Source organism: Nyctereutes procyonoides, unplaced genomic scaffold, assembly GCF_905146905.1.
Source record: "Nyctereutes procyonoides isolate TBG_1078 unplaced genomic scaffold, NYPRO_anot_genome, whole genome shotgun sequence".
Lineage (NCBI taxonomy): Eukaryota > Metazoa > Chordata > Mammalia > Carnivora > Canidae > Nyctereutes > Nyctereutes procyonoides.
The window spans coordinates 64,900,507-64,919,559 of NW_026575049.1; the positions used below are offsets into that span (position 1 = coordinate 64,900,507).

General features: G+C 42.6%; 1 long non-coding RNA gene across 2 annotated transcripts in view; it reads left to right on the forward strand.

Annotated features, from left to right (window-relative positions):
- LOC129511424 (uncharacterized) overlaps nt 1–16,680 on the forward strand; it is a 95,808-nt gene extending 79,128 nt beyond the window's left edge. For both annotated transcript variants that reach the window (XR_008664820.1, XR_008664818.1), the window contains exon 3: nt 16,005–16,680. This is a non-coding gene — a long non-coding RNA (uncharacterized LOC129511424). The remainder of the gene's footprint in view (nt 1–16,004) is intronic.
- Nucleotides 16,681–19,053: the final 2,373 nt, after the last annotated feature.

Consider the following 19,053-nt stretch of genomic DNA (forward strand, 5'->3'; position numbering starts at 1 on the left):
TTATCCTCTCCAGGAGCTTGTCCCTTTTAAAGAAGACAGACCCCCCCTTTATGTGATTAATTGTGGGCTTTCTGTCCCCCTTTGCAATTCTCTCCAGTGGAGACTCTTTTTTTCTGCCTTCCCAGGCTGGTTACAACTGATCCGCACTTTTTTTTTTTTAAGATCATCAAGCCATGGGATGCCTGGGTGGCTCAGCGGTTGAGCATCTGCCTTTGGCTCAGGGCATGATCCCATGGTCCTGGGATCGACTCCCACATCGAGCTTCTGCATTGAGCCTGCTTCTTCCTCTGCCTCTCTCTCTGTCTCTCGTGAATAAATAAAATCTTAAAAAAAATCTATATATATATAAAAAGATCATTAAGCCATCTTGTTTCAATCTCCCCTCCTGCCCGTCATCCTTTACTCAGTAGTGTAGCATAGGGGCGAAAAGCCAGGCATCCTCAATTAAAATTCCAGTGTCACCAGTTTACAGTCTGCGTGAATGTGGCAGGTGAGCTGCTTTTTCCTCCGTTTCTTCTGCTGCATGATGGATCTGATACCACCTATCTCATGGCCTTGGTTTGAGAATGAAGTGATCCATATACACAGAGTTTATAGACATGTGTATATATAATATATGATAACATTATATATTAATCGTATATGATATATATTGATGGATGGTGGTCACATGTATTTTTATATGTGTATTTGTGTGTATCATATGTATGTAAAATGCCTGAACAGTGCCAGGCATGTATTAAACACTCAGTAAGTGTTACTGTTTTTATTTTGTCTTTTGGCTGGACGAAACTGGCCAAGGACAGCTGAATGTAAAACAGAGTGGAAGTCAGCCCGGGTGGATACAGGCTGGAGGTGGAGCCTTCTCAGAAGCAAAGGGGGCAAGAAACCACACCCACTAAAGTCAAAAAGAAAGCCAGGCTGAATGAACCCAGAGAGAACAGAGGCGAACCTACTTTGGGAGCTGGGATGCCAACAGGGAAGTGTGGGCCGAAGCCTTTAAGAAAGAGTCATGGGACGCCTGGGTGGCTCAGCAGTTGAGCCTCTGCCTTTGGCTCAGGGCATGATTCCAAGGTTCTGGGATGGAGTCTCTGCATTGGGCTTCCTGCAGGGAGCCTGCTTCTCCCTCTGCCTATGTCCCCGCCTCTCTCTCTCTCTCTCTCTCTGTGTGTGTTTCTCATGAATAAATAAATAAGATATATATATATATATATATATATATATATTTTTTTTTTTTTTTTAAGGGAGAATCATGCAGTGTCCAGAGATGGTGATCACAGTACCACCAGGACCTTTTTCATTTGTTTGCTTTTAGGCTGGTTTCCAGACCTTTGTCTGGACTCCACTGATTCTCAAAGCAATAGGAACCCTAGGCTGGCCCTGGGAGCAGGAGCTGGCCTTTTATTTTGGGTGCCACAGGTCGGGAAGTTTGAGCTCACAGATTCTCTGTTGACTACATCTCCCTGTGTTTGCACTATTCTCATCTTTAAAATCCCATTGTCCTCAGCATGATGCTCACTCAGGCTCTTGACCCCACTCAAACCTTCTGGTATTTTTTTGGTTCTGACTTTACCTTCCTTCCTGGCTCTCCTGGCACTGGAGCCGCTTATTCCCCACAACACATATCATCCCTCATCATCCCCATTGATTTCCAGATATGCCACCCATAGTTTTCTAAACATGTTGTGGTAGAGACAGTGGTGTTCACTACCTGGGCACGTGAGAAGATATTTCTTAGCTTCTCTTGCAGTTGGGTTGGGACAATGATCAAATACTTGACAACAGAAAAGTGAGCAGAAGGGATATGGCACTTCTGGTTCAAGGAAACTAAGAGAGGGTCTGAGTTCTTCATGTTTTGTCTATAATCCAGGAAGTGCAGAAATCTAAGATGGTGGGTTGCAAGACAGAAGCAGACTGAGTCCTGAATTTATGTTGCAATAAAACTGACCAATTGGCATCAGATTTTTTTAATGAGAAAAAAAAATCCATTGAGATCGTGGGATTTACTTATCATCTCAGTTGAGCCTACCCAATCCAAATTAATAATACACCTGCCATGCTCTTTCTCATTTGGGTGTCTCTGTAATTACATTATGTCACTTGGAGTGCCTCTCTGCTTTCCCTCCCTGCAGTAAATTACTACTATACTTGACGTTTCTTCTGTATTCTTATAGCACTGTGTTCAGGTTTCTGGACTAAGTGATTGGATCATGGCACCAGTAAGGAAAATGAGAAAGGTGGAAGAGAAGTATGTTTGTTGGAGAAGAAGGGCTCCATGATGTTCAGGGTGAATTGAGAATGGGATATCCAAGCAGGGATGTCTAGGAGGCATTTGGAGATATGAATCTGAAGCTCAGGAAAGAGAGCTGAGCTAGAGGTAGGTAGAGAGTTGAAAGTCATCAGCATGTAGAGAGAAGTGAGTAAGATCACCCAGGGAGACTCTGTAAAGTAGGTGAGAAGAGAGTGGAAGATGAAAAGATGGAGCTTAGTGAAACCCCAACATTTAGAGGAAGACAGAGAAAGTAGAGCCCTTACAAACTTCCCTGACTTCATAGTACCCTCTAGGCCATTCAGGATTGAGCAGGAAGTCTGGGAAACTAAGACTAGTTTGTTGATCAAAATTTACAAGTATGAAATTTAATTTTGAAAAAAATAAGGTACTGTGTAAACAAAACTGTTGAGTAGACATGAAAATGTCTTAGATGGTGAAATTGCTTGACTTTATTATTGGGAAAACATCCCTGTAAAAGTTTGGCTTTGATTGTGTTAAAGGAAACTGTAGAGTGGTAAATTTAATTTAAAAACCTACCCTTTTATATTCCTGGCCTTCCTCAGCATGAAGTCTTCTGACTTATATCAACCTAGAGAAGTGAGAAAGTTGTAAGGATTTTTAACTTTTTAATGGGAATCAAATTGTTTTCCCTATCCTGTTTTGTTTTGTCTTATTCTGTTTTCTTAATGTGATTGCTCTTTGGAGGTAATGTTCAAATTATTCTAAATAGGCACTGTATTACCTCAGATCTTTAAATGGCACCTGGACTGCAGCCATGTATGTAATTGGTACATATTTCAAGGCTTTCAGCAGACCACTGAGGTTCTTTCAATACTGATACTATTTAACATCTGTGGTCTCTGAGGCTTCCATGTACAGATCTCTCAAGTACCTCTCTCAGAAATGTAACTCCCTTTGAAATCAGTTTCATGTGAAAAAGGAATGGTTCCCCTTTAATACAGAGAAATAGATAATATCAACCATTATATTGCTAAATAAAATTCTAAATGCACCTCACTACATTGGTTTAACATACCTTTTGGTTGGAAGGTGAGAGCCCCCAAATGCATTTTCAGTAGCCAATTCTGTCACAAATCTTGCCATTGGATGTGATGTTAAGTAATTAAACTCTTTCTTAAGTCTTTGGACACGTTTAAGTGTGCATTACAGCTGCCCTCAATCTTGGGACTCTATTAAATATGCAATTTGTAAGGTAACATTCCGTCAGCTACAATTAAGGAAGAAACATAATCTATATGGCATTGGATTTAGCACCATGGAGTATGTGGTATATCTGATGAACATCAAATATTAAAAGCCATAATTGAAAGAGTAAGAGAGAGAACAGACAATGGAAGGCAGTCTGCCCTGTGTCAAGGGCACCACTCCAGGGTGACATCTGCTCGTGAGTTGCTGGATAGCATTTTTCTCATACAGAAAAAATTATCCTTGTGATCTTCAGATTGAGTGCCTCACTGTCCATGTATCTTATTTTAGGTTTTAGGTTTCCTTTCATCAGGTTGGTGGAAACCTTCACACATCTTCTATATGTATAATGCTCTCTGTTCTTACTGGAATCGTACTTGTAACAGGCATTTTGTTTGTTGGCTTGTTTCTGAGCGCCGCCTGTTATGGACTAGCGTTCATGTTTGGGGCTTATAAAACATCTTCAGTTTCAACATCAACTCTGCAAGATGGTTATTACCATTTTTGTTTCGTAGAAGAGGAAACTGAGTCTTGGAGACGTTAGTAAATTGCTTCAGGTCCGAGCTGGTGATGGTAGAATTGGATTCAAAGCTGGGACTGTCTGCCTCCAGAGCTCATGCCCTTTCTGTGAGAACATGCCATTTGTCTAGTCTTCTTTATGCCATCTTAGAATTCTTCCTCCATAACTTCTCACTTGAACTTGGAAGCTCCAATTTCCTGAGCCAAGCATTGGGAGAGTTTGATGAGTTAATTTCAAGTTCCTTCATCTGTTGAGGGAGCTAAAAATTCTCTGAGCCTAGACTCAGTCCATTTATCTTGGAGTTCCTGCCCCCTCAGCAACTGGCCCTCTTATTATCTGGCCAGTTCAGTGGTGCCTGGTGGGTGTTTGTGCATCTGGGCTCTTGTCTTGACTCTACCTTTAACTCATGAGGTGTCCTGAGGATGTCACTTAACCATTTCATGTCTCTCATTCTCCAAATATAAAATGGAGGTACATTAAGAATAACTTTTTTTCCTGAGGGCTTGTGTGGGCTAGCTAATCAAGCCTTGGACTACATTTTAGAACAATGAAGCATGTTAATTCAAGTCAACAAGCATTTACTGAGTGCCTGCAGTGTCCAGAGCAGGTGGAGGGTGGTGTTCCTGACCGGTGGATGCTCGATTCCAAGCATTTCCTTCATTTTGCATCTCTGTGAGACTCCACCTCACCTCTAGGAAGGCCTGTATTTCCATGTACACGTTTTTAAAATTTCTTTGTGTGCCAGAACTCACTCCTGAGTGCTTTATCATTCTTTTCTACTCTACTTTGGTTGCAGGGAAACAGCATGTTTCTTTCTTGTTGTTTAGGAAATTCTGTTAGAATTCAACCAGCTTGGAAAATGACCTCTTCCTATTCAATCAAACTGGTCACATTTCTCTGGGTTGGAGCACAACATGGTTCATACAAGTCTGCATTATTGGCTCAGAGGAGCAGACTGTTTTTTATTTCAAACATGGCACCTGAACTAACACTGGGTCTTCCCACAGTGATGTCACGACAGTGACTATAGAACTTTTGGGTCTTTGAAGGTCTCTGCCAAGTGCATCTATGAGCCTGAGATATAGTGTTCCTGAGATCCCCAGGTCAGATCTTCCTTGGTCTCTGTCCCAACCCAAGAGATAACAGCATGCCATAAACAAATTTGGGATGGAGTTCGCCCTGCCTGGAGCTAGTTATCCAAAGGTTGAAACTTGCCTTATTCTACTGAACCTATTTTCTTACATTTCCAATTGGAATCTTTTGGTAGGAAGACAGGTTTCTGGGACTCTTATGAGCAGTTCTGGACTTGATGGGTATTTTTACATGCAGGCGCATTCACCTTTTTTGGTGACCTACTAGAGGGAAGAGTCTTCATTTGGCTGGAAACCTGGGATGATTTAGTCTCTACTATTTCGGCATGAATTAACAAGCAAATGTTTCAGATACTTAGTTATCTTAGGGTTATAAGGAGAGGTCTTGAAAGAATCTGTACCATAGTTAAAGATGTATAAATCATGTGTGCTAAGAAGAATGAAGAGCCATGTTGACAGGAGCAAACTACTGAAAAGAACTAGTGGAATGTAGCTCTCCAGGTGAAGGGCAGTGTGCATCTTAATGCTTTATTCCTCAAGTTTGAGTAGTGCTCCTTTCATAAAGCATTTGGCCTATGCTAGGTATTCAAAACATGAAATCCAGTGACTTGATGCAATGGACTAAAGGGAGAAAAACTACCATTTTAGAAGAACAACAGCAATTAAACACCCAAAATTGCAAAAGCAGAACAAAGCAAACATAAAAACAACCAACCAAACAACAACAAAAAGACCCCACAAGAGTGCTGTTAAAGCCACTTCTCTACTTCTTCTGGCATCATCTCTGGAAACCAAATTTCATTAGAAACATGAAAATGGGATAAAACTTTTGAGACAAGATCTTGTCTGTTGGGCTTTTTTCCCCTCAAAATCCTTAATTATCAGATCTCTATTATACGAGACCCGAGTACATCTTATCCATTAAATGTATTCATCTGATAACATGTAGGTTTGAAAGGTTAAAGCTGGCAAAGAGGGTTTTACACTTTGAGGATCTATTAGTGTTTTCTAAGATTGGGATTACTTTTTTAAAAAAAGCTTTTCAAGGTAACAACTGGCATCACAGAAGGCCCCATGTCACAAATAGCAATCCTAGACAGAGTAGTTCTTTAGCTGTACTTTTCCCCCCTTTTTATTGTGTCCTATAACATGTCATTGTCTGAGAGGCAGTTACACTAGAAGAGTGGCCACTGCTGAAATCCATCCTATACGATAAGATTTCTTATAAATGGAAACATCATGGCTCCTCATTTTTTATTTCTAGCATTGACTTTGGAGGAGCTTTCATTCGAGCTTTCATTCCTCCAGGAATGTCAGCCTGGCTGACTTTCCCATGGACCCTGAGTCCTGTGGTTTATGAAATCAGTGATTCTATTCATTATTATGTCATAGTAGGACTGGCTTCATACTAATTTTAGAAACTCTTTTCTCTTTGGACCAGACAAGCCATCAAAGAGCCTGGTTTGCCTTATAGAAAGTAAGAAATCAAATGTATTCAGTTATGAATTTTTAAAAACCTTACTAATCTAGAAAACTAGAGATTTTTCTGGAAGCATATACCCATGGATGGGAGGGTGTATAGAAAAGTGTATTTTAATCACAAGGGGTTATAGAAGATTTTAAATATTCCATTTCACTAAATGAAAAGAAAATATTGTGTGAAATATTAATGATATAGGTCAATGTCTGGTATGCACACCTGAGAGGTCCGGGAGTCCCTTCGGTTCAGCATGGGAATCGTAATGAGTGGTTTTTGCCTTTTATAAGTTTAATAGAGTTGATTGATGTTGATTAAGCAGAGATGTAGTATATGTATAAGGTGAATCAAATCAAGGGTTTATAATTGATGGTTTTGGTGGTTTGTTGGGTATAGTTGTACAGCATTTGTGCTTATTGTGTATAGATTTGTTTTGTGGTAGATGAGGGTGTTTGTTGTTGATGGGGGGGATATTTTATATTTTAGTTTGTGGGGAAGGTGTGGGGGAAAGATTGTGTTGTTGGTTGTTTTTAATATTGTTGTATATGTGATTTGTGGTAGTATATGGTGTTGTATTTTTTTTTTTTTTAATTTAGGTTATAAGGTATGGTTGTGGAATAATTTGTTGTTGTGTTTGTTAGTTGAATTAATTATTTTGGATTAAGTAGGTTTTTGGGTATTTTATTGGTGTTTTTTTGTGATTATGGGATTTTTTTATTGTGGGGTGATTGGATTATGTATGGTGGGAAATTAAAAGGGGAGATATTTAGAATTAAGTGTTTATTGTGGGTAGAAGGAGGTGTGAAGGAAAGGGGGGGGAAAGAGTGTAAAGGAGGTGGGGTGAAGTGGGGGGGGGGAGATAGGATTGAGATGGGTAAAGTTTTAGGGGGATGAAGGATTTGATGAATGAGTTTGGATGTAGGTTTAGGAAGAGTTGGTGTGTATATTTTTGGGGATTGAAAGTTCGGGGGTTTGGTGATTTATGGGGTATTGTAGGGTTGGGAGGTGATGGTGGATGAGAATGAAAGATGATATTGTATATAGATTAATTGAAGCATGTTGTAAAAATTATGTAAAGGAGAGTTGTTGAGTTGTAACTATATTGCATTGTTTATCATGAGATTAGAATGATGGGTAAAAATAAGGGAAAAGGCGATGATTGTAATTTGTACAGCTCTGTTCGGACTTTACTTCCAATATCAATTATGTTTTGCGAGAGAAGCAGACATCAATCAACCACTAAAGACAAAAGGATGGTGCTAAAAGTGGAGAAAGACAGCAACATATGGGCATATATTGGGGCACTCAGCCCCGTCTAAGGTATCAGGGAAGCCAAGACCCTAAGGATAAATTGAGATTAGATTAGAAGTTAGACATAGTGGACAGGAAGGAAACAGCGTTTTGAGTAGAGGGAACAGCATGTGCAAAGGATCCTGTGTCAACACTTGACCTGAATTCCTATAGGTTTTCATGATTTAGAAACGGTATACTCTTAGTCTTTGACAATCAAAAGAGGTGTAAACATAACTGCTCCAAAATGAACTCCATTCCGTTTTTCAAAGTTTATTTTCCTTAGTTCTATTTAGAAACCAGAAGATGACTGCCTGTTGCAGTTATGGTGAACTTTCCAATAGCTCCAAAAATGTGCAGGGTATACTGTGGGAACTAAGCCAGCACGGTTCCTACCACAAATCTCAAATGTGGAGGCCTGCCTCTGAATTGCCCTGGAGGGGCGGCTGGGTGGCTCAGTCAGTTAAGGGGCCGACTCTTGGTTTTGGCTCAGGTCAAGATCTCAGGGTCATAGGGTTGAGTTCCATGTCAGGCTCTGTGCTCAGAGGGGAGCCTGCTTGCAGATTCTTTCTCCCTCTGCCCCTCCCCCAACTTGTGCACATCCTTGCTCTCTCTCAAATAAATAAAAAATGTTTTTTAAGATTTTATTTATTCATGAGAGACACAGAGAGAGAAGCAGAGACATAGGCAGAAGGAGAAGCAGGCCCCTCTCAGGGAGCCCAATGCAGGACTCAATCCCTGGACCCCAGGATCACACCCTGAACTGAAGGCAGACGCTCAACCACTGAGCCACCCAGGCATCCCAGTAAATAAACCTTTAAACAAACAAACAAACAAGCTGCCCTGGAAATTTTTACAGTGTTATCTCAAATTGTTTAAAAAAGTTAAATTCTGAGTTCTGTGTTCATAAAATCCTCCATATTCTTAATCCTTTGTATTCTTTTGGCATTATGTGGGATTAATTGAGACTGGGATAACATTTGGTTTCTACGATTTTGCTGGGAGAAAAAAAAGGTTCTGCTTGTCCCACAGTATGTACAGATGATCTGACATGCTTCCTTTGAAGCCTGTTTGAGCATCTAAGTAGATGCAGGTACACCAGGAATTACAGGTAGAGTAGATCATCGTGTAGGTACACTTGACTGGACTGAACTTTCTTATCAAGTTTCAGTTATATCAAGTTTTGCAGCAGGCTTGAGTCCATGCAACCAGACTTTCTGGAAGAGAAAGTTCAGTGTAAGTTCAGAGGTAAAGTATGTGACGGAATCACTTTGCAAATATGAGCAATTGAAAGACACATTATTTCCCCATATTTGAGCATTACTGCCCTCCCACTTCCTATATAACATCATGTAAGATAATATTGCCAACGAATGCCCAGGCAGATGCTGAATTATTTATAAGAACAGGCTACTAATGTGGATTGGAGAAAAGAAATAACAAAGCAAGACATAATAATGTTTTTGCAACTGATCAAGCAAAAGGACATAAGCAAATGTGAGTGAACAGTATCTCTAGAGACTTCCACCCACAGGAAAGCTGTATGCTGTCACTTGGCTCATGTAGATCCTTACTTGAGAATAGAAACAACACCTGGGGAATTAGCTGTACTGTATTATTTAACGTTTTATTTATAACTTTTCAGCAATTTCCATAACCAGCATTATTTAGTCACAGATGTCTTTGCAATCAGAGTCACAGGCTTTGACAACCATATTTCTTAAGAGAGATGATTTATGGTATCTCTGCGATGTTTGACAATTTGGAATCTTCTGGTTCTTGCCTATTCACTATTGTGTTTTTATAACAGACTACGTCAGCAGTGGCAATTAGAAGATTTAGAAGCTCTATTCTAGTAATCTTTTCAAAAGAAATGTCTAAAGACTCTCTGTTTCTAAGGACTTTATTGTTCTGCTTTTTTCAGATGTAAGTGGCCAAGATAGTATTTAGATTTTGGCCATAAGCCAAAAGGAAATCTCAAAGGTTACCCCTGGGCCTGGGGTACAGGAGAGTTAAAAGTCATAAGAGGGCCCTTTCTCTTCTCAGAAAGTTATTTTAGTTTGGAGATGTGCTCCCCAAACCTCCTTGATGAACCACATCTAATAAATCCTTCTAATTTTTAAGGATCCAATCAGAGTTTTTTTTTATCAGTAGTAAAACCATACCTAAATAAAATCATAGCTTTAGAAATTAAAATATTGATAATTCTCTACACTCCTCAATAGAATTTAGAAGGCACACAATGTACTCTGCAATGTCTTTTCCTCCATGTGAGTAGGGACTTTTTTTTATGAAGTCAGATTTGTCTTTTTTTTCCTCCTTCATTCTCAGTGCCCAGAACTGTGCCTGACACCGAGCAGGTGCTCCATAAGTATGAATGCATGAATAAATGAATTGAAGCAATTAAAATAAACCAGAGCAGAATCACCAGTATAACCTAGTACATTTAGACCTTTGTAGTCTGGGGCCATGAAACTAAGTCACATTTAATACCCCCTTTGCCTGGCACCACCAGAAGTTAACTCTCCATCAAACGCGCCTAGATATTTCTTAGAGGTCTTGAGAATGAGGTCTTACATGTATTTAGAGACGTAAAACCTGTAGCTTCTTCTCTAAGCCAGACTGCCTGTGGCATTTGGAGAGAGGTTACAGATTTCTTTGCCACTCCCTCCCAAGCCTGACCCTTAATTTCCCCATAGAACAGCTGAGACTAAGTTGCAATTTTGGGTAAGACTTGTTTGAGAGTTTAGCACAGGAGAAGTACAATTTAGTGGGTATCTCAATTTTGCATCTGTTAGAGCCCAGCAGATCCAAATCCGGCCTCACAAGACCGGTGGTGCTCAACCTGTGTCCAGGTAGCCAGGTCTGGCTGGCTCATCTCCGCTGCTGGGAATCCATCTCATGACTCATCCTCATGACTTGAAATCCAAGGCTAGGAGAGAAGAAAGACTCCTCATCCCTAGCTGAGATCCAGGGCTTTCCTCCCAAGTCCCCATTTTCTGTCCCAAGAGCTGTCTTCTCTAAGACAGCTTTAAATACTTCTAAGTATTTAAAGTTACTTAAGGTTGTTCCAAAGGCATCAACAGACACACAGTATGGGTATTTGCTTTATATTTGTGTAACTAAACATCCCAGAGTTTTTCCCCCCAAACAAAGGAATGGTTTGCCCTAAGGATAAATTAATGTCTCTATCTTTTTTTTTTTGAGAAAAAAAATCTTTTGCAAATTTTAAATAAATAAATACATTCTAGTTTCTAGTCATTAAATTTCTTAGGAATGATTTTCAGCCAGGATACTATATTTCTATTAAAGCCAGCTGGTGTAAATGCAGTATAGTATCCTGCAGCAGAAAAAGGACATCAGTGGAAAAACTGGTGTTGTCCAGAGTCTGTGGCTTAGTTAATAATATTGCACCAATGTAAATTTCTTAGTTTTGACAAATAATTGAGATGTTAATGTTAGGGGAAACTGGATGAAAGGTATACTAACTATTCGTACTATTTTACAACTTTTCTATAAATCTAAAATTATTCCAAAGTAAAAAAGTTTATGAAGACATAAAACAAGCTGGGGCATATAGATTTAAGGCATCAGAATATAACCAGTCATTATAATTGATTATTAAATCAACTTCTTGGAAACGAGAACAAACGGGGGAGTGGATAAATTGTATGGTTCTTGTAAGGAAAAAAAATGCATTATATTCATTTAAAGATAGAAAATTTTCCAGGTCAGTATTTTAGGAATTTACTGCATGAGCACTTATATGAGAAATCATGAGCAATTTAAAGGATGAAGTGTTCAACTACTATTTAATGAAAGAAAATAAATGATCCTAAATAGATATGTAAAATATTGTGCCTCAAAAATCTCAGGTGCATAACTTAAAAAAACCTCATCAATATTTTTTGTGGGGTACAGAGAATGGCAACTAAAATTATATGTCCAGATATGTGACTTTCTAATTATCTCACCTAGAGAAGTTGGCAATATAGGAAGTTAGGATTATTGCTTGGAGAACCTAAATGAGTGAAACTAATATATCCTTTAGGCTGTGTCTCTTAATTAAAAGGTGCCACAACTTACTCTTTACCAGAAATGGGTCATAAAATCATTGATTTATTTGATGGGCAATAAAGCTGTTAAAAATGTATTAAGCTGGGAGTCCTAAGGCGGACTCTTCCATCCTAAGACAGCCTACATGAGGTGTAGAAGAACCTGTATTTATTTTTATCCCCAAATCTTTGAATCTGCTCAAGTAGTAGAACACATGAAAAGAGTTCTCTAACACTTTATAGGCAAAAGATGGTTCGGGCTTGAGCATTTTTTATGAATAACTTACCAGTCTACTACCCAGGTATACACAAACGAACATTGTAGCATGTTCCTATAGAGTGTCCACCTTTGAGTAAAAGTGCAGACTGTAGTTCCTTCCAAAGCTCAATAACTCCTCTATAGTAGAGAATGCTAGCTGTCTACCAAAATCCATGCTCCCATTTCTCGGCCTCTTGTAGAGTAGATGAGGTTTTTCAACTGAGCTCCCATTAGTGGGATGTGGGAAGAAGCAACATGGGCAACCTCCACCTCATTTGCTTGAGTGGAATCTCTGGCCCTGTACTGCTCTCTACCCCCCTTCCGGATGGCTGGAATAGAGCAACCTTGGAAACCACGCATTGAAGATGGGACAGGTGCTGTCAGCCGGGGACCCAGGATGACTGTGTGGAGCCGAGTTGTCTGGCAACCCAGAGGAGGTCACCTTAGGTTGAAACACGAGAGAGATGATCTTCCACGTTGTCTTTACAACCACTTAGCCTACCTTGTCGAATATGTTAGGAAGTATGATTTGGGTCTATGACCTCCTGTCTCTGACCTTGAAATCTCTGCCATGGGGTTCATGAAGTCACATGTGCCTTCAGGCCCAGGACAATACCTGGGGCACAGATTCCAACCACTAACCCGCCTGGCTGGGTAGGTCAAACACCCTCTCACTCACCCAACCAGGGCTGAACAGGGAGAGAGAAGGAGAATAGTTATCCTCCCCTGGTGAGAACCCCTTCTTGGTTTTCCCACTACATGGAGACAGGAAACACAGGAGTGGGAAGGAAAAACTGAATTCTATAGGCCAGAGCCTGTTTCTCCTGTTCCAAGACCCAATCACCCTGCCACCTATAAGAATATGGCAGAAAAAATTCGAGCTCTGACCGACCGGGTCAGCCATTCCTTCCTTGGGTAGCAAAAGCAAGTTGGTGGGGACAGAAGTGGGAGATGCTCTCTCCTACATTCCCCAAGAAGGGAGGAGAGTGGAAGTCCTATGGAAAAACACTCCTACTCCAACAAGCCAGCCCCTCAGTAGACTCCCTCTGTGGATCTGTTGCTGGGGCCCATTAGGGAGCATCCACAGCAGCATTAGAGGGTGTTTGCCAAACAGGGTGATTTTGGTTTCAGTTTGGTAACACTGGCCTTTTCTGGCTACACCCCCTGGGATAGCCATAGGAGCTCCGGGTAACAGATGTAAAGGTAACCATGTAAAGGTAATGATCCCCACGCAGTGGAATCGCTGCATTGGGCACTCAGGTCCTGCTCCTTCCCATGGCGAGGTCCTGGGTCACTCACAGACGGGTCCCTGACATCTGGGGGGTGGGCTCAGACTAATACCTCCATGGAGTCATTTCGATGTTTTGTTTTTATTTTTTAAAATATTTATTTATTCATGAAACACAGAGAGAGGGGCAGAGACACAGGCAGAGGGAGAAACAGGCTCCATGCAGGGAGCCCGATGTGGGACTCGATCCCAGGACCCCAGGACCACGACCTGGGCCGAACGCAGATGCTCAACAGCTGAGCCACCCAGGCATCCCTATTTTGGTGTTTTAAATCAAACTAACAAATTAGAAAATATGTGCCATTGTTTGATCCACAAACTGACACATTAAAAAAAAAAAGTTGCCTCGCAGCGCTCCCACAAAACACCACTTTGTTAGGCCATCAAGTACCCCACTGGCGGTGGGGAGAAAGGCTGGGGTGTCGATCCTCCTCCTCTCCTACCTGAGTGCTTTAACCGCTCAGCCTCCCACCCCCACCATGGGGACACAGTGTTCACAGCAGCAGAAGCCACCATCCGCGACAGCATTTGGGGGCAAGAGGTGCGGGGAAATGTTTCCCGGGAGCCTGAACCAAGACCAGGAAAGCAGATATGTAGGGGTGGGGTCTCAGAGCACCACAGCTGAGACCCAGAGCCTGGGTGACAAATGTTCCTTAACATTGTTCTCTTTGGGTTTGTGACATATGGGGCCCTGCGAAGCACGGTCCTCCCTTGCCCTCGGAAGGCCAGCAGGTCGCGTAGCCCCTCCCTGGAAGCCGCTCACCGCCCTGCAGGCCTCATCTGCTGCCCCGAGGGTCAGGGTTCTTTCCAAGGATCCCCTCATTAGCATCCTGGAGAGGCCGGCTTATCCGGGGCACCTGAGGCAGGAGCCCTGGAGGTGCTTGCAGGCTGGCCAGCCTTAGCCAGCATTGCATCGTGTGCAAGCATCCTTCCTTCCACACCGGTGGCCCAGGGCCCTGGGCGAATTGGGGCACCTGGGGCTTTGACTCCATCCCCCAGCTCCCTGCAGGTCCAAAGTTCCCACCCGAGTAGCCGAGTAGCCGCTGAGGAGCCAGACCCTGAGCTGGGCCTGAGTGTCAGCACTGCCCCTCCCTAACCCCCGGGGCTACAGCTTATGCTCCGCTGGACCTTCCAACAGTCATCAAATGACAGGCCCGACAGCTTCAGAAACTGCCCCAAGTTCCGAACAGTAAATTCACAGGAACACCAGGGAAGACTCTTGTCTCTCTCTCTCTCTGCTGGCTGGAGGGCATCCTCGAACTCAACCTGGTAGCTGTGCCAAATAATTAACCCCGATGGTCTGGAGGGAGAGGGGCCTAGCATACAGCCCTGTTTTACGCCATTTAAAATTGGGACCTCATCTGTCAAAAGACTGTTTCCAACCCACTTCAGGTTTGGGCATGTGCATTTAAACAGGATTTATAGCCTGAAATCTACACCATGATTATACAGATAGTTTTTATGGACTCACAGGTTAGCAGAGGATGTGTGGCTAGTGAGTCAAAGATGACGCTGTCCTTAACCATAGTTGTGGTGAGACAGGGCAAGGGGTTGCAAAAATCCGAAGAGAAACCTTGTGCCTAAATGTAATACTTAATGTCATTGGACTGAGAGGCTTTGTCCTTGAGTATGTTGACAAGCAAACCGATGTTCCATTTTGAGGAAAATGTAGAAGACTTGTCTCCAAGCTTGGGGGATGGGGTAGCTCCTTTTCAAGGATGGGATTGCTTACGCTTCAGTTCTCTCCTGAGAAATCAGTACATACGTGATTAGAGTAGCTCAGCAAGGATTGAGAGAGCCAGTTAGAAAGCTACATTCCCATTTTGAGCATCTCTTGGTCCATGTGTTTATGTATTTACTTTTAAAATAATAACTGAGCCTTTGCTATGTCCCTGCACTGTACAGGCCCCCCAACATTTACTCCTCACTTCGAACTTCTATAAATCAAGTATGTTTGTATTCACTGTACGGATGACAGAGCTGCAGGGAGGGAAGGATAAGTCATCTGCCAAAAAGCTCTCAGCAAGTCTCAGAGCTGGAGCTCCCATCTGTCTGGGTCCAGGGCCCTTTCCTAGATCACACTGTCTTCTATGGTACCTGCAAATACGCGGGTGCCTGCTTGGTCCAAGTAATGAACGCTCAGGGCATTCAGGTCCAGGGTGGTGAAGGGCAGCGGCACTGCAGACGTGAGAGTTGTCACTGCTCGAAAAATATAGACATGAACTGGTGGCCCTGATGTTAGTTAATGCAGTTAAAATCACCTTCAAATGCAGAGCGATGTCTGCTTCTCAGGCTAAAGAGCCAGAAAGTTTAGTCTGGGTAGAAACCGCCGTGGACTATGTCAGAATGCCAGATCCTTTGGCTTCATGTGTTCTGTAAAGTCAAGCTAGAATTTTTTTTTTTTTAATTCAGGAATCTGTAACAGGTCTTTCATTTTTCCCTGGTTAAGTTGAAGTCTGCTTCTGAGGAAAAATACTGGGAGGAATGAGATGCAGCTGAGAAGGGGTCGTCACTTTAACACACACCTGCTCTTTCCTCCCCACCAGGTCAGACGTTTCGATGGAACCTTCGAGGCCTCCGAACTCCATTTGCTCATCATGCCCACCCTCGACGCCCCAATCTGTGCAGAGAGCTCACCATCCTGGGTTCTCAGTAATGAATAATGAAACGTCTCACTTGTGAGGTTTATGTCAGCAAGGAAGTGATTGTAGAACAGTATGTGCTCTGCAACCTTTAGCAACATGAACCTTCATGAGCATGGCATTGGCATTTCCTTTTCTGTCAATATTGAGCTAAATTGGTGGCATGAAACAGAGCAAAGATGGTGCTGGTGACAGGGCTGTCATTTTTTTTTCTTCACCAACAAGACTGTGGATGGTGTCTGTGTCTGGACCGGCATTTCTTAGTCACTGATACAGGCCATGGAAGGAACATATTCCTGCCTTAGCTTTCTTCCTCTCCCTGCCCTGCTTCTGGGCAGCCTTTCCCCTTGCCTCACCCGTCTCCTCCTCCACCAAGTGCTATGAGAATCAGGGTGGGAAACGTAGGCATACCACTACCAGTTCTTAGCATAGTTTTAACCAAAACAATATTCCACATCATACCATAACGTGAGGTGGCTTCTGTTTAAACACAAAAACAAAAACAAACCCTCAAAACTATTGCACTGACTGGAAAACATATTTGGTGATTGGACTTTTCTATTTGTTTTGTTTTGTTTTTTTTTTTCCTACCAGTCATACCATGTACACTCCATGCAACTCTGAGAATCTTTCAGAATAAACTAATAAGGATTGAAACTTTCCACAGACTGAAAATTCCATTTAAATCCTTGTTTCTACCTGCATGGACAAAGAGATAGGAATTGCTGGATGGTCTACCACCAAGCAGAGGGGTGGGATAGGTCATCGCCAGTAGGGTATAACTGTCCAGTGGACATGGCCCCAGCCACACTTCCTGACTCACCGGGAAGTGTCCCTTGTGCACCACTCTTGCCCTGGGTCAGCTCACCCCCACTCTCCACTGCTGGTGTGGCCGTGCCCCCCCCCCAGACACCTTATCAGCTCAGTGGTCCCTCTTCCCATCCCGGGGAATTAATGGGTTCATGGCACTTAGTAGAAGAAGTAGCAGATCTGGAAAAGGAAATGACAATGTAGTAGGGTGGGCAGGACATAGTTTGGGGTAGTCATTGGCAAATCTGAATTGAGGTCTGAACTTCAGTACACTCTGGCTGTGAGCCTCTGAGTTAAGTCTTTTTGCTTCTTGAGCTCAGTTACTTTATCCGTATAACAGTGCTTCTTTTATTCACGATGAGATATTCATTAGGTACTTACTAAATGCCAGGCGTTGTTCTGGGTGCCCACTACCAGGGAAGGGGGTTAGGGGCCATAGGCTAATGGTGTGGGTACAAAGAATCCAGTTTTAAAATAGACCAGAAAAGGATTCACCGAGGAGGTGACATTTGAGCGAACACTTGAAGGAAGTGATAGAGTGAACCATGAGGGTATTTGGGGGGAGGATGCTCCAAGCAGAAGAAATAGCTAGTTCAAAGGAGGGAGTACGATGTGCCAGGAGAACAGCAAGGAGACCAGTATGGCTGGAGCAGGTGAGCAAAGCAGATGGGTCAGAGGAGAGCAAGAGGGCTAAGACCATGGTAAGGACTTGGGTTTTTACTTGAGAGAGGATGAGGAATCCCTAGAGGTTTGTGAGCCTAGGATTTGTGTTCTAGAAGAGTCATTCTGGCCGCCATCTTGAGGATAGACTGTAGGTGGGCAAGGCCAAGAAGCAGGGACATGGATTAGGAGGAAGGCATGATAGTGGTTTGGACCAAGATATAGCTGTGGAAGGTGGGGGTGGGACTGGATGGATTCTGGACATTTCTTGAAAGGAAAAATAGCAGGGTTTGCTGATGGATTGGATTGAGCGTGAGAAAAAGAAAAAAAAAAGTCAAGGAGGCCTGTGAGGTTAGGGGTCTGAGCAATTGGAAGAATAGTGTTGCCATTCCCTGAGATAGTTAAGGCTGGGGGAGGAACAGATTTGGGATGCGGGGGGCAGCAAATGGAAAATTTAGTGACGATAATAATATCTGCCCTGCTTCCCTCACGGGATTAAATGCAATGATTTATGTGTAATTTATCCTGCAAATCTGCCTACTGCTCCTAGTATTCAAGGACTCTTTCTCTTCCTACTCAGAAGTGGTCTGTTCTATGGATAGTCCCCTCTCTTTCATGCGCTGCGCTGGTGGTTCCAGTGGGTGGTGGGTGAGGGGTTCCTAGCACATGGACTCTTGGATCTGACAGGTATCATCGGAGCTATGTTTAGGTGGATATTCTGGGGTAGGTCCTCCAACCATGACTCAAGTATGACTTAACAGTTAATACTTTTATTTCTCCCTAGCAGAATATTGTTTCTAATTTTTCTTTCATATAGCAACTGATGTTGCCATGCAGATCTCTTGGTTGCTATGAGATGGTAACATTACCCTGCCTGGTGATTGGCCGGGGCCTCCTATGCTGTGTGGTTCTCACTCAGGCTACTGACACTGAGCTGTTACTATGGTGAACTTTACAATTTCCTTTGATTGGTGGGTTTCAGAAATAGGTCATCAGTGGAATTCATTATATTCCGTAAGTAAAAATGAAAAATAAATATCATCATTTCTCCCCGTTACCAACATGAAGGAACTGTTCTGCTTAATGACATAATGAATCTCTGTTGGAAGACTTAGAGCCTTTCTGAGAACGGACAAGTGATGATGATACTGTGCTAAATTTGGGTGGGGAAAATCTTCCCTCTTACTCAGAGTTGTTTATTCAGAGTTGGGGGCATCAGGCTGGTCCGAGTTGGGAGGGAGGTGGTGTGTGTGGACCGAAATGTCAACTCCCTTCTCTCTGTGGGATTAGGGATGACGCTGGGGTGTGGAAGCTGGGAGGGATGTGCTGATTAATGCAGCATTTTAGGACCAAGTGTTCTCCAGGTATCAGGAGGGTGCTAAGATTTGGGTTATCAGACTCACTCCAGAAAGGAAAGCCCCTGAGGGCTTCTGGTGTGACATGGGTCCCAAGAGTCCAGGGAGGCTTGTGCTAGCTGAATCGT